The sequence below is a fragment of the Spermophilus citellus genome (assembly GCF_964194105.1).
Source record: "Spermophilus citellus genome assembly, chromosome: 5".
In the NCBI taxonomy this organism is placed as follows: domain Eukaryota; kingdom Metazoa; phylum Chordata; class Mammalia; order Rodentia; family Sciuridae; genus Spermophilus; species Spermophilus citellus.
The window spans coordinates 44,064,942-44,079,810 of record NC_138186.1 but is presented as its reverse complement, the minus strand read 5'-3'; positions in this window follow the sequence as shown (position 1 = coordinate 44,079,810).

The window sequence follows — 14,869 nt, the reverse complement described above, 5'->3', positions numbered from 1 at the left end:
TACTTCTTTCCATCTGTGATAGAAGATTTCTGCTGGGCTGAGACCTGGATGTGTTTTCAGCATGACCCACCATACATTCCCACTAGAACCTTATATCATAAGCTTTGGTTGAAAATTATACAGTAATTTTACATTTGGACAAGGTTCTTCTGCACCAAAGATACAACAATGATAGGAAAAAAAATATAAAGAGTAAACTCAGGGGCTGGAGTTGTGGCTCAGTGGTAGAGTGCTCTCCCAGTGTTACTGCTATTTTACCGTGAGGAGTCCTTGCTTCCCCAATGTTGAAGTATAACACCAGAGAAGCACGCCGAGGCAAGGTCAGAGTGGAAAGTAAAGGCTTTACTAAAGGACAGCAGAAAAGACTTCTCACAGAGGAAGAAGGTGGAATCCCTGGAAGGGCGATGTTTCCCCTTTTTATAGCTAAGGTCTTCATTCAGCTTTCCCACATTCCTGTCCTTTGCTCTGTTATCTTTCAGTGATGGAATGTAGGTGGGAAGGCCCAAAGGGTGGGGCACAGGTGGACCAAAGGAGTAATCTGGGCAGGAAGGACTTTTGGGTTAGCACCTCCATCTTTGCTGGGAGCTGTTTCCTTAACTTTTCTTTGGGATGGGCTCTGGGCCTTGGGGACATTAACATTCCAAGAGTTGTTCTGCTTTTCCCGGACTCCATTCTCAACATGGCCTTCATTTTCAATTTTATTCAATATTAGACCCGATTACCTAACTACACTAACTACCTATCTTTAAATATGGCTTCACTAGCACATGTGAGGCACTGAGTTCCATTCTCAGCACCACAAAAAAGAAAATAAATAAAATAAAGGTATCATGTCCATCTTCAACTAAATATATGTATGTATATATAAATAATATGTATAAAATATATATATATATATATAATTTTTAAAAATGTAAAAGAGTAAACTCATAGGTGAGTTCAAGGACAAAATAATCACCAAGATTATTAATTTGGATGTGCCAAGATCCAGACAGTGAAGAAAGCTGTGAGAGGAGCTGACACTTCTGTGGGCTGCACTTCAGGCACTGTCTTGATGCCAGGCCCTACCCTGAAAGAAATTGCCACTAACCACTTCCTGGGGCTGTGGCTTTGGCTTCCTGAGAAGCTCCAGGATAAGGCAGATGAGAGAACTCAAGAAAGGCTTGTAGATAAGGGAAATCACTCAAGCCTAGTAACTAGCAGATCATCTAGGTCACCTGCAGAAATCAACATCAAATGGATTAAAACACAAATGTACCAAGTGAAACTCCAACAGAATTATTTTCCATTGTTGGAGAAACAAACAAACAATGACAAAACAATCCTGGGTCTTAACTCAGGTTGCTTTGAAAAGTACCATAGACTGGGTAGCTTAAAAAACAGTCATTTATTTATTTCAGTTCTGAAGGTAGGAAGTCCAAGATTAAGGTGTCAGCAGATGCAGGTCCTTATGAGGGCCCCTTCCTAGGTGCCCTCTTGGTTGTTCTCCTGTGGCAGAGGGTGTGGGGAGGAAGTTCTCTCCTCCCTCTTCCTCTTCTTATAAGAACACATTTGTCATGCCCCCCACCATGACCACATCCTAACTCCAATTACCTCCAAAGGTTCACCTCTATTTTTTTTAAAGAGAGAGTGAGAGAGAGAGGGGGACAGAGAGAGAGAGAATTTTTAAATATTTATTTATTTTTTCTTAGTTTCTCAGAGGACACAACATCTTTGTTTCTATGTGGTGCTGAGGATCGAACCTTCAGCACCACATACAAACCCGGGCCGCACGCATGCCAGACAAGCGCGCTACCGCTTGAGCCACATTCTCAGCCCAAAGGTTCACCTCTAAAGATCATCACATGGTGGGTTATGGCTTTAGAATATGAATTTTGGGAAAACACAAACATCCAGTCTATACACCCTACAAATAAATAAAAAATAATACATGAAATCAGTGGAAAACTAGGAAAGCATCTGAACAAGCAAGTGAAAGAGGAAGAAAATGAATGCTAGATTATCTGAATTGTCGCATAGCATCATGGGTAATCAGAGAAATACAAGTTAACACAGCCAAGGGAAACAATTGACAGTTGAAAGATCCTGTCAAAAATTAAACAACTGGTGAAAAACCAGCCTCTACCTCAGAGTAAAGCCTGTCCAAGGAAGGGGATGTGACCCTTGTCCTTGGAAAGACCCACAGAGCACTCCTAGGCACATTCCCACCCTGCTGAGTTGTTTGTCTACAAATAACAGGAGAGATCTGCTGCGCCAGGTGTCCCTGACTCAGTCAGGCTAGGTGGGGACCCATAGCAACCCCCTAACAACCACCAATCAGCATGAAACAGGGAAAATACCTGGAATGCCAGATGACCCCCCACTAGTTTATGGTGGTTGATAACATGTTGGGAAACCAAGTAGTTCAGCAGTACTCCCCTTGTGGCTTAAACCAATCAGTTCAAAGGAACCTCCCTCTTGTACTAACCAATCACCCTACCCAACTTGTTCCTGCCAGTGAATGTGCTAATCATGTTTTAGAGTTGTTTTATGATTTTCCCACAGTGTGTGATGATTTGCTAAAAGATGATATGATGTATGTGAAGTCCCTGCCTTCCCCAAAGAGTGTATAAAACTGCTGCAAACCCAGGGCTCGGGGCTTCTCAGAGTCACCAGTTCCTGTGTGCGCTCGGGGGTCCCGAATTCCAGCATAACATCACCAATTGCTGTGTGCTCAGAGGACCGAGCTAGCTCTCAATAAACACCTCTTTGCTGCTTACATCGATCTTGGTCTCTGGTGGTCTTTTGGGGGTCCCGAATTCGAGTATAACACTGGTGAGCACAAGGGCAAACGTAGAACCCTGGTGTATTCCTCGGGAGTATAGAGAAGTGCAGGTAATGTTAGTGTTATATATTTGTGCAGCTGCTGTACAGGTCAGACCCGGTAAACAAGAGACACTTTTTTTTTTTTTTTTTTTTTTGGTAAGAGACAGCATTTATTTAGTAGTAATATGAAAACAAAAGCAATAACAAAAATGATAGTTGAGATGTAAAGACCAGAAAAATACATCACTGGATCAGGGGAAACAGCTGAAGTCATATAGCTGGGGAGACCCAGGGAAGCTTTTCAGGGTCCTAACTGGGAAGTCCCAGGAGGACAGAACACCTTCTTCAAGGGTGACACTCCAAAGTCTTATACCCAGGGGGTTCCTTAAATACAAGTTAAAACAAAGAAAGCTTTCTTCTATAACCTGCAGGACCTACATATTCTCTTAAGGACACGTCATTCTCCCAAGGACTAGCCAGATCCCTGAGGGATGGAGTGTCAGCCTTGAGATAAGTGAATGACTCAAAGTTCTCTGGAATAAGCCCAACCCAGGGAGAAGTCAGCATCATTTAGTTGTACCATCCAAATGTGCAAAGGTCATCGCAGGCACGTGGACAGGGAGGATCTTTAATATTTAACCCTTTAAACTGAAGGAAGTTTGGCTTCCCTAAGGGAATTTCCACACACAAAAACCTACAACCCACTTTGTTCTCGTGGTCACATAGTTTAGAGGCCTACTCTAATAGGTCCATGAGGTGATTTTTTTTTTTTTTTTGAGAGAGAGAGAGAGAGAGAGAGAGACAGAGAGAATTTTTAATATTTATTTTTTAGTTCTCGGCGGACACAACATCTTTGTTGGTATGTGGTGCTGAGGATCGGACCCAGGCCGCACGCATGCCAGGCGAGCACGCTACTGCTTGAGCCACATCCCCAGCCCAGATGAGATGATTTTTAAAAAAAAATATATCTATGGGCTGGGGTTGTGGCTCAGTGGCAGAGTGCTTGCCTAGCATGTGTGAGGCACTGGGTTCGACTCTCAGTACCACATATCAATAAATAAAGGCCCATTGAAAACTAAAAAAAAATATATATCTATATCTTTGTAAAACAAGAACAAAGGTCAGGCAATTGGGGTAGATAGATGAATCATGTCAGGTCTGGAAGACTGAAGCTCGTTCAAAGAGAAATGGAATGTCGATAAATTCAGGACACATCCCCCTCACTCAAGGCCAAAGTCACCCACTTCTGGGGTATTGGAATGTTAATACCTTCCAGACAGTTCCCCCACCCCTAACCAACAACCAAAAAGTCACCTGCCTCTGGGGAGATCGTTCCTTCCAGTAGGGAATTATTAATGGATGTTCCCTGGGTGGCTTCCCCTGAATTTCCCCTCTCCCACTTCCTGCCCCGCCCCCTGAATGGCATGGGCAGGATAAAGAGAGGGGCCTTTAGAAGTAGGAAACCTGGAAATTATAAAAAGGACAAGATTCACCCCCTCCCATGAGCACCCAGCTCTGGCCCCCCTTCTCTGTGAACTCTATGTTACTACATATTAAATAAATAAAACTTCAGCCTTTCCTGGGTGTTCAATCTTCACATCTGGGGAAGGGAACTCATTGTCACAGGTAACCAGTGGTAACATTTGTTTGGGGGGGCGGTAGTAGAAAAGCATCCCCTTTACTGGGTCCTGTTCACTGGCACTTCTTGTTCCATAGGGTTAAGGAAGACTTTAAGGAAAGAGAGGTTGTTTGGAAAAATCCAGGTGTAGTTGCTTTGCATGTTTTGGTGGGTAGAAGGGATGAAGTGAAGTGTGAAGGCCGCTCACAACCTCCATTTTTGCCTCAAACTATGTCCTGGAACCCTGGGGTGGAGAAAGTGATACTGCCAGTTCTGCTCCCTCACATGTTGAAGTGTGAACATTAGAGAAACACGCCAAGGCAAGCATATAAAGCAAAGTTATTAAAAAAGGGGTAACATAGACTTCTCCTGGGAGGGAGAAGGGGGCCATAGCTGGTATCCTGGTAATCCAGGAAGCAAGGTGTTCTGCCCTTTTTATACATCCTAGGCTTCTTTTGTTCTCCAGCTTTCCTCTCTCTTTCCTAGGAATGCTCAGTGGGATGGCCAAAAGTTGGGAAATAGGAAGGTTGGAGCTGGGGCAGGTTCCATAAGGGTGGAGGAAGGGCTGTGAAGGAATTAACATTTCAATCCCTTAGGGGACAGTCTTCAAATTCCCGGACTCACTCAAAATTGGCCTCCTTAATCTGACCTGACTCGATTTACCTACTTATACTGACTGCCTGTCTAATTCTGCCTTCAAAACTGCCACTTTCATTGCTTCTTTTTGGGATTATTGACAGCTACATAGTGATAGAGAACCACAAACAAGAAGAGCAACACATGGGCTGGGGATGTGGCTCAAGCGGTAATGCGCTCGCCTGGCATGCGCGGGGTGCTGGGTTTGATCCTCAGCACCATATACAAACAAAGATGTTTTGTCCGCCGATAACTAAAAAATAAATATTAAAAAAAAAAGAGCAACACAACCAGTATGTTGGCCAAGATGGCGAGCTGTATATCTGTGATCATCCTGAGGAGAAAGGGAGGGACTGAGCCTGCAGCCAGCATACTCCTGGTGCTCTCTAGGACAGGTCCTGGCCCCCATGAGGGGATTCTATTTTAGAGTTTTATGGTTGGGGCTGTGTGATGTGGTGCAAATTTATAATCCTAGTGATTTAGGAGGCTGAGGCAGAAGAATCACAAGTTTGAGGCCAGTCTCAGCAACTTAGTGAGACCCTCAGCAATTGTGTGAGACCTATCTCAAAATGAAAAATAAAAAGGGGGGCTGGGGATGTGGCTCAAGCGGTAGCGCGCTCGCCTGGCATGCGTGCGGCCCGGGTTCCATCCTCAGCACCACATACAAACAAAGATGTTGTGTCCTCCAAGAACTAAAAAATAAATATTAAAAAAAAAATTATCTCTCTCTCACACACACACACACTCTCTCTCTCTTAAAAAAAAAAAAAAGAAAAGAAAAATAAAAAGGGCTGGGAATGCAGCTCAGTGGTAAAGCACCCATTTCCCAGTACCAAAAAGAAAAAAGAAAATCCCAAACCAAAACAAACTGAAAAACCAGTCTCTATCTCAGACAAAAGCCTGTCCAAGGAAGGGGGCGGGACCCTTGTCCTTGGAAAGACCCACAGAGCACTCCTAGGCACATACCCTTGTTTATCTACAAATAACCGGAGAGATCTGCAGAGCCAGGTGTCCCTGACTCAGTCAGGCTAGGTGGGAACCCTTAGCAACCCCCTAGCAGCCACCAATCAGCATGAGACAGGGAAAATACCTGGGATGCCAGATGACCCTCCCAGTAGTTTATGGTGGTTGATAACGTGTTGGGAAACCATGTAGTTCAGCACTACTGCCCTCTTGGCTTAAACCAATCAGTTCAAAGGAATCCCCCTCTTGTACTAACCAATCACTCCTACCCAACTTGTTCCTGCCAGTGAATGTGCTATTCATGTTTTAGAGTTGTTTTATGATTTTCCCACAGTGTGTGATGATTTCCTAAGAGATGCTATGATGTATGTGAAGTCCCTGCCTTCCCCAAAGAGTAAATAAAACTGCTGCAAACCTTGGGCTCGGGACCTCTCAGTGTCACTGAAAAACCAGCCTCTACCTCAGAGCAAAGCCTGTCCAAGGAAGGGACATGACCTTTGTCCTTGGAAAGACCCACAGAGCACTCCTAGGCAAATTCCCACCCTGCTAAATTGTTTATCTACAAATAACAGGAGAGATCTGCTGGCCAGGTGTCCCTGACTCAGTCAGGCTAGGTGGAGACCCATAGCAATCCCCTAGCAGCCACCAATCAGCATCAGACAGGGAAATACCTGGGATGCCAGATGACCCTCCCAGTAGTTTATGGTGGTTGATAACATGTTGGGAAACCATGTAGTTCAGCACTACTGCCCTCTTGGCTTAAGCCAATCAGTTCAAAGGAATCCCCCTCTTGTAGTAACCAATCACCCCTACCCAACTTGTTCCTGCCAGTGAATGTGCTAATCATGTTTTAGAGTTGTTATTTGATTTTCCCGCTGTGTATGATGATTTGCTAAGAGATGCTATGATGTATGTGAAGTCCCTGCCTTCTCCAAAGAATGTATAAAACTGCTGCAAACCCTGGACTGGGGGCTCTCAGCATCACCAGTTGCTGTGTGCACGTGGAGTACCGAGAAAGCTCGAAATAAACACCTCTTTGCTGTTTACGTGGATCTTGGTCTCTGGTGGTGTTTTGGGGGTCCCGAATTCCAGCATAACATCACCAATTGCTGTGTGCTCAGAGGACCGAGCTAGCTCTCAATAAACACCTCTTTGCTGCTTACATTGATCTTGGTCTCTGGTGGTCTTTTGGGTGTCCTGAATTGGAGCATAACAAAACAAAAGCCCCAAATAAATATATAACAAACAAAAATCCCAAAGTATTACAGTTGGATAAGTATCCCCTGCAAGGCTCATATATTAAAGGTCCCTCAGGCAGGGTTATTGGTAGGTGGTAAACTTTTAGGGCATGGGGCCTAGTGGAAAATCTTTAGCTCACTGGGGAACATGTCCCCTCCTCTGCATCTCTCTTTGCTCCCTGGTCATGAGGAAAGTGAGTAGTTTTGCTATGTCATGTGTTCCTACCATTCATTATGTACTGCCTCACCACAGGACCAAAGGCAATGAGTCCCAATGATCATGGACTAGAACCTACAAAACAGAGTCAAAATAAACCTTCTCTCTCTCTCTTTACATTCTCTTTTTATAGGTTAATAATCGTGAGTATTTGTTATAGTGATGGAAAGATGATTAACACAGATATACATGGTAATATATTGTAGAAACAAACTAGTGAAGCCAGATTTAAAAATAGGTAGTCAGGGCTGGGGATGTGGCTCAAGCGGTAGTGCGCTCGCCTGGCATGCGTGCGGCCCGGGTTCGATCCTCAGCACCACATACAAACAAAGATGTTGTGTCCACCAAATACTAAAAAATAAATATTAAAATTCTCTCTCTCTTTCTCTCTAAAAAAAAAAAAATAGGTAGTCAGTGTAGTTAGGTAAATCAGGTCTAATATCGAGTAAGATCCAAAATGAAGGCCATGTTGAGAATGAAGTCCGGGAAAAGCAGGACAACTCATGTTAATGTCCCCAAGGCCCAGAGCCCATCCCAAAGAAGTGTTAATGAAACAGCTCCCAGCAAACTTGAAGATGCTGACCCAAAAGTCCTTCCTGCCCAGGTTATTCCTTTGGTCCACCTGTGCCCCACCCTTGACAGAACAAAGGACAGGAATGTGACAGGAATGCGGGAAGGCTAAAGAAGGCCTTAGCTATAAAAAGGGGAGACACCGCCCTTCCACGGATTCCACCTCTTGGGTCCCCTTCTTCTCTGGGAGAAGTCTTTTCTGCTGTCCTTTAATAAACTTCTACTTTTCACTCTGACCTTGCCTCGGCACGCTTCTCTGGTGTTATACTTCAACGTTGGGGAAGCAAGGACTCATCACGTGTAAAGAGCGGTAACACTAAGTGATGATAAATAAGAAAATGGTAAATAAAATGTTTTATGAGAATAATCTATGGCAATCTGAAGCCCTGAATTAGACTTACACATAGTTTACAGATAGATCCTAAAAACATTGTCAAAGAGATGAAATAGTCCAGTGTCACAAAGTTAATAAGTAATGGAGTTGGGTCTAGAACAAGGTTAGCCATCCTAGTTCTGCTTGTCATAGCAAAATGTTGCCAACAGCCCAAGTGAATGTCAGTTGGGATCAGGTGAAATAAACCAAGAAGCATCCATGCAATGCAATATTATTCCCAAGAAACAATAAATCTAATCTTTATGCTGATTGCAAAAATATGGCTATTTTTAAAATGTATGGAAAAAGATGGAAAGAACTACCTTAGAAAATTAATCTAGGCCTGAGTCAGGACTGGCTATACCTGGTCCCACCCTCAGTGCTGAGGTTCTAGAGACAGGATCAACCCCAAATCAGCCTCTGATCATGTATCCTTATGGGACAAGGCCCTTCTGCAGGGGTAAGCACAATGAAGTCGTAGAGATGACATGGCTGGGTAATGGCCAAGCCCAAATCAATATTTTTGAGCACTGGCTGCCAAGCATCTTTTAAACTGCCCCTCTACCTCTACCCAGGTTTCCAGCTGCGCTCACCTTTCAAATATTAAGGAAATTTTCTCCATCCTGTAAATCAGTAACATCAACTACAAAGATTTAGGAAAAATACTACTTTTAAGTATACATTTATTTATTATTTCAGGAAATAAATTGCAACTTTAAAGTCACAAAAGTCAATGCAGTGAAGAGCAATGGCAGAAGGTAGACTTCCCAGCTCCTTCTCCCATAGACAAGGAATGTTTGTATAAAGGGAAGAGACCATAAGCTTGGGGTATGAGCAGTGGGGTTAGGTGGGAATGGGCAGGACCAATATCTATTCTTATGTAGATATGGGAGGTGTGTGTCTGAGGAAGATACTTCTGGATTCATGGAGTTTATGTTTCAGAGCACAACTGTAGGAACCAAATGTTCAAGGAAAATCACATCAATGATGATTGCTATGGTGGGGATGGTGAGCTAAGGAGACAGCTCTGGGAAGGTCAATGAGGGGGCTTGACCCCCCCTCCAAACTCTGACCCTGCTGATGGTCTCCAGAATGCCTCTTTCTTTCCCTGACAATAGGCTCTGTGCCCTCATCCGATTTACCCCATTAGGGTGAGGGGCTCAGATATATGTGCTGCACATGGCACATGTATATCTGTACCACCACAACTGCCCATTACTGGAAGGTTCCATCTCCTGCAGGCCTGATCTCCACAAGCTCCATGTCCTATGACTGATTCTCCCCAAGCCACTGATAGGTCAGGTAATCTCTGCAAGGTGGAGATCAGAGAGGTGGTGGATCATGCATGTTTAGGGGGTCTGAAAAGGGTAAGAGAAAATTTAGGGAGTTTGGTTTCCTTCCTGTAGACCATTTGTGCAGGAATCATGTGGCCACCCTGGGACTGGATAGGAGAATTTGGTAGCAGGGATGGAGCACAAAACCTAGACACCGGCTTGGATGCAGGGATCTGGGATAATCTACTCCAGCTCTGGTTCTGGGCAGAGGTGAGACCGCTCCAGGTCTGAGAGGAGGAAAGGCAGCTTCTGATTCTGACGCAGAGTCAGGCTCCTAAAAGGTTGTGAGGTGGAGCCAGAGAATGGGGAAGGAGAAAGTCTTCCCTGCACAGCCTGGTTTTCAAGGCCATGCTGAGGTCAAGGCCAACTCCCCTTCCAGATAGGCCTTCTGGTGTTCCATCACATCATTCACCAGCTTCCTGCTACTGCTTGCGCTAGGATCTGTCTGTAGCACAGGTCCTCGTTCTCGAAGTTGAAGGCGCCATTCAGGTCCCAATTCTCCGCCTGAAATCACCTGAAGAGGGTGAGAACCAGGTAATCCCAGGTCAACCCTATTTACCCTCCTGCCCAAGACAGCCTGTGATTGGCCAAAGGCGATGTCAGTTACAACTCGGATTGGAAATAAAACCCACCGAATAAAATAAAAATCCTGCAGGCTCATCCCAGGTGTGAGGTGTCTTGTGGGTGACTGCCTCCCCAGAGAGTCCTACCAGTCGGTGGGGGCATGGGTAGATGTGCCTATCCCCCTCGTTGGCCGAGCTTTCTGGTTGTGGGAGCCGCGCTGAGTCCGCAGGTTCCCTCGGTACTTCTGCGTGGCTCTTGAAGCGTGGTGTGTTTCTGACCCAATCCTCCCGCTCCTATTATACTGGGCATCCTGGAGGGACCACCAAGACGGCGAGGTTTTGAAATAATTTATGGAGTGGGAGCTGAGGGATCCGCAGCGGCTGAAACCCCGCAGGGGGAAAGTATTCAGCTTTTCAACATTAAATGTGATTTTTAAAAAATATATATTTTAGTTGTAGATGGACACAATACCTTTATTTTATTTTTCTGTAGTGCTGAGGATGGAACCCAGTACCCTCTGCATGCGAGGCAATCATTCTATCACTGAGCTACAACCCCAGAGCATTAAATGTGATGTTAATCAAGTTTTTCATATAGGCCTTTCTCCCCTCCCCCAACAGTTCTGTGTGCCCACCTTCCCCCCACTCCCACCCCCATGCTGGGGATTGAACCCAGGGCCTTGTGCATGCGTGGCAAGCACTCTACCAAATGAGTTACATCCCCAGCCCTCCCCACAGTTTTTAGTGCATTATAATTATATATAATGGTGGGATTTGTTGTCACTTATTCATACATGCATGTGATATTAACAGCATAATTAGTTCAATATCATTCCTGGTATTTCCCCTTTCCCTCTCCTCCCTCTCCCTGGTCCCTTTCCTCTATTCTATTGATCTCTCTTCCATTTTCATGAAATTCTCCTGTCTCACCTTTATTTTCCTTTTTCCTCTCCAACTTCTACATATGAGAGAAAAACCTATGTTAATGGTTGGAGTTTGCTTTCTTTTGTTTAACATTGTTCTCAAGTTCCATCTATTTCCATGCAAATGACATAATTTCGCTCTTCTTTATGGCTGAATAAAAATCCATTGTGTATACATACCACATTTTCTTTATCCATTCATCCATTGACAGATACTCAGGCTGGTTCCATAGTTGGGCTATTGTGAACTCTGCTATTAAACATGGGTATGCGTGTATCACTGTAGTAAGATTATTTTAATTCTTTAGGATAAATACTGAGGAGTGGTACAGCTGGGTTATATGATAGTTCCATTCCTTGTCTTTGGAGGAACTTCCATACTGATTTCTATAGTGGTTGTACTAATTTACAACCCTACCAACAGTATAAAAGTGTTCCTTTTTCTCTATATTCTCTCCAGCAGTAATTGTTGTTCATATTCTTTTCTTAAAAATTTTTATTTCTAGTTGTAGACAGACACAATACCACATTTTATTTATTTTCATGTGGGGCTGATGTTTGAATCCAGTGCCTTACACACACTAGGTGCTAGGTGAGCGTTCTACCACTGAGCTACCACCCCAGCCTATAATTTTTTTCTTGATGACTGCCATTCCAATTAGAGTGAAATGAAATCTCAGTGTAGTTTTGGTTTGCATTTTCCATAAGTCCTAACAATATATTCATATATTTGTTGGCCATTTGTCATATAGGCCTTTCTGAAGTTGTCATTTATTCCTCATCTGCTAAGAGATTTTTGTCAAGAATGGATGTTAGATTTTATCAAATTTTTTTCCACCTTTATTGAGATTATTATATGTCTTTTCCATGTTAGGTTGCTAATATGATGAATTATTGCCCTGGTTCCTTTGAAACAGAAAAATTTCCTTCTGATTTACACCACAAGTCTCCAAAAGGCTCAGAATGGACAGTGTCAGGTACTTTCAGAAGAAAAAAAGTCACCATAATAAGGATTGTTTGGAAGATTTAATAAACAGCTTGATTCTTAGTCCCTATTCCCAGTCTAAGCTAATGGGTGGGTAACAGTCCTTTCTTCCCTACAGCACAAGGAATCAAATCTGAAGATATTAAGAAAAAAAAAAAAGTCCATGAATTGGGAACATCCAGCACTATTTGAGGCATGAATACCATACAGGGAAATTATAGTTATCATATGCATATTGGGTTCTGAATACCCTAATCCCAATGTTGAAATCCTGAAGGATAAAAATTCTTGTCTAAAATTCAGAAAGATCAAAATCTCAAAAATATAATTCTGAAAAAATAATAAAAAATTTGACTTTTTTTATACTTTGAAAGAACATTTGAGAAACAAAAACAATAGATTCCTTTAAGACTACCTTTCATATTAAAATAAGCAATATCATACATCAATACTCAGAGAAAAAATAGTTATATGAATGTAACATTTATTAGCCCAAAACTGTACTCATAAACAAATAGATCAAAAAGTGAGATATAAATATGTATCATTATCATTGGTAAGCACGTGAAACCAGCTTTATAGCTGTGGTCATCTGAAATACAATGGGTGATGGATGACCTAAGTCTTCTGAGGAAATAAATCAAAACCTGCTGAGTCAACACCATAACACATGCAATCACACAGAACTGAGATCTTGAGAAATTTTATCTTTCACAAATGCAGTTGTAAAAAAAAAAAAAAAAAAAAGACAACTCTTCATTACTGAGGTACTGAGGAAGTTTCAAAGTTTGTAGTACACACAAAACATTTAAAAGCCAACATATTGATACTGCATTTTCCTGGCATCAAATTTGCAAAAACTTCATAAGGCAAATTAGAATTCTCTAAAGTCTTTTTTTCCCTAAAAATCTTACTACAATTTATACCTCCAGTATTTGAAATCATGTTATGATGAAATATATAATATTACAAATTATAATATAATGCTGACAATTAAAAAAAATGAGAAAACACTTAACAAATTCCCCAAACTAAGCTAAAAGGAAAATAGTTGGAAAACACCAAAACAAACACACAAATAAAAGACTCTAAAACTAAATTTAAAAGAAAATTCAGGGGCTGGGGATGTGGCTCAAGCGGTAGTGCGCTCTCCTGGCATGCGTGCGGCCCGGGTTCGATTCTCAGCACCACATACAAACAAAGATGTTGTGTCCGCCGATAACTAAAAAATAAATATTAAAATTCTCTCTCTCAAATGAATTACAGTAGATGGGGTAGAGAGAGAAGATGGGAGGGGAGGGGAGGGGGGATAGTAGGGGATAGGAAAGGTAGCAGAATACAACAATTACTAATAGGGCATTATGTAAATTTGTGGATGTATAACCGACGTGATTCTGCAATCTGCATTTGGGGTAAAATTGGGGGTTCATAACCCACTTCAATCTAATGTATGAAATACGATATGTCAAGAGCTTTGTAATGTTGTGAACAACCAATAAAAAAAATAAAAAAAAAATAAATAAAATTCTCTCTGTCTCTCTCTCACTCTTTAAAAAAATATTAAAAAAATTCAGCATATGAAAAAAGTATATTACAGGGAGAAATTATGAGCAACTGCATACAAGTAATTGTAAAAGTTAGCTAACTTTCATGATCATTAACTTATTAACTATATTTTAAAGTCTTATATAGTGATAAATAGCTGCTTTTTCTTTTCAAATTTGTTTTGCAGTTCTGGGTTAAATTCCCAGGGCCTTGTATAGGCTAGGTAACACACACGCTCTACTACTGAGTTACATTCCCAGCTCTGCTTCCCCATCACCCCACTTTTTACTTGTAGGGCATGACTCACCTTAGACAAGGCTCACATTCATTTCCTACATGGCATTACTCTTTTTGGAATTCTTTCATGATTCAATTACATCAACATGAGTGTTCCTTATTAAATGTTCCCATCTGCTGTGCCATGCTTCTACATTGTTTTGGGTACATGATAATTCATACCCCATTCACTCACATACAGATCATTAATTTGGAGGAAACAATCATGGTGATCAAACAGCAGAACCACTGTATCAAATGTCTTCTTATTCTTCCTTGTACATAAATCATTTTCAAACCAGTCATTAAGTTCACAGACTTCTTAGGGGAAATACAATTTTAGTTCATTAGAATCTTCTGGAATTTCATCAGCTGGAAGGAACACCAGCAGACAAATGATCCATTTGTGTGTGTGTGGCTGGGAATTGAACCCAGGGCCTTCTGCATGTGAGGCGAACATTCTACCAACTGAGCTATATCTCTAGTCCATGATACTTTTTCTGTTTTTGGTGGTGCTGGGGATTGAAGCCAGGGCCTGTGCATGCAAGAAAAGTACTCTACTGACTGAGCTATATCCTCAGCCCCTGTGATACATTTTTAAATTGAATTTTTTTATTAGCTACACATTTAAATTGAATTTTTGTCACTGCCCATATCGAATGACCAATCTACATACTCCAATTTTCCAACAAATGGGTTGGGTTGATTGAAAAAAAAAACAAACTTTATCTATACTTTAAAATTTGCTTTTAGAAGCCTTGATTGCCTCTCATTCCAAATCTGTCATTATGGCTTATGCGTTCAATTGAAATTTAATTTCTTT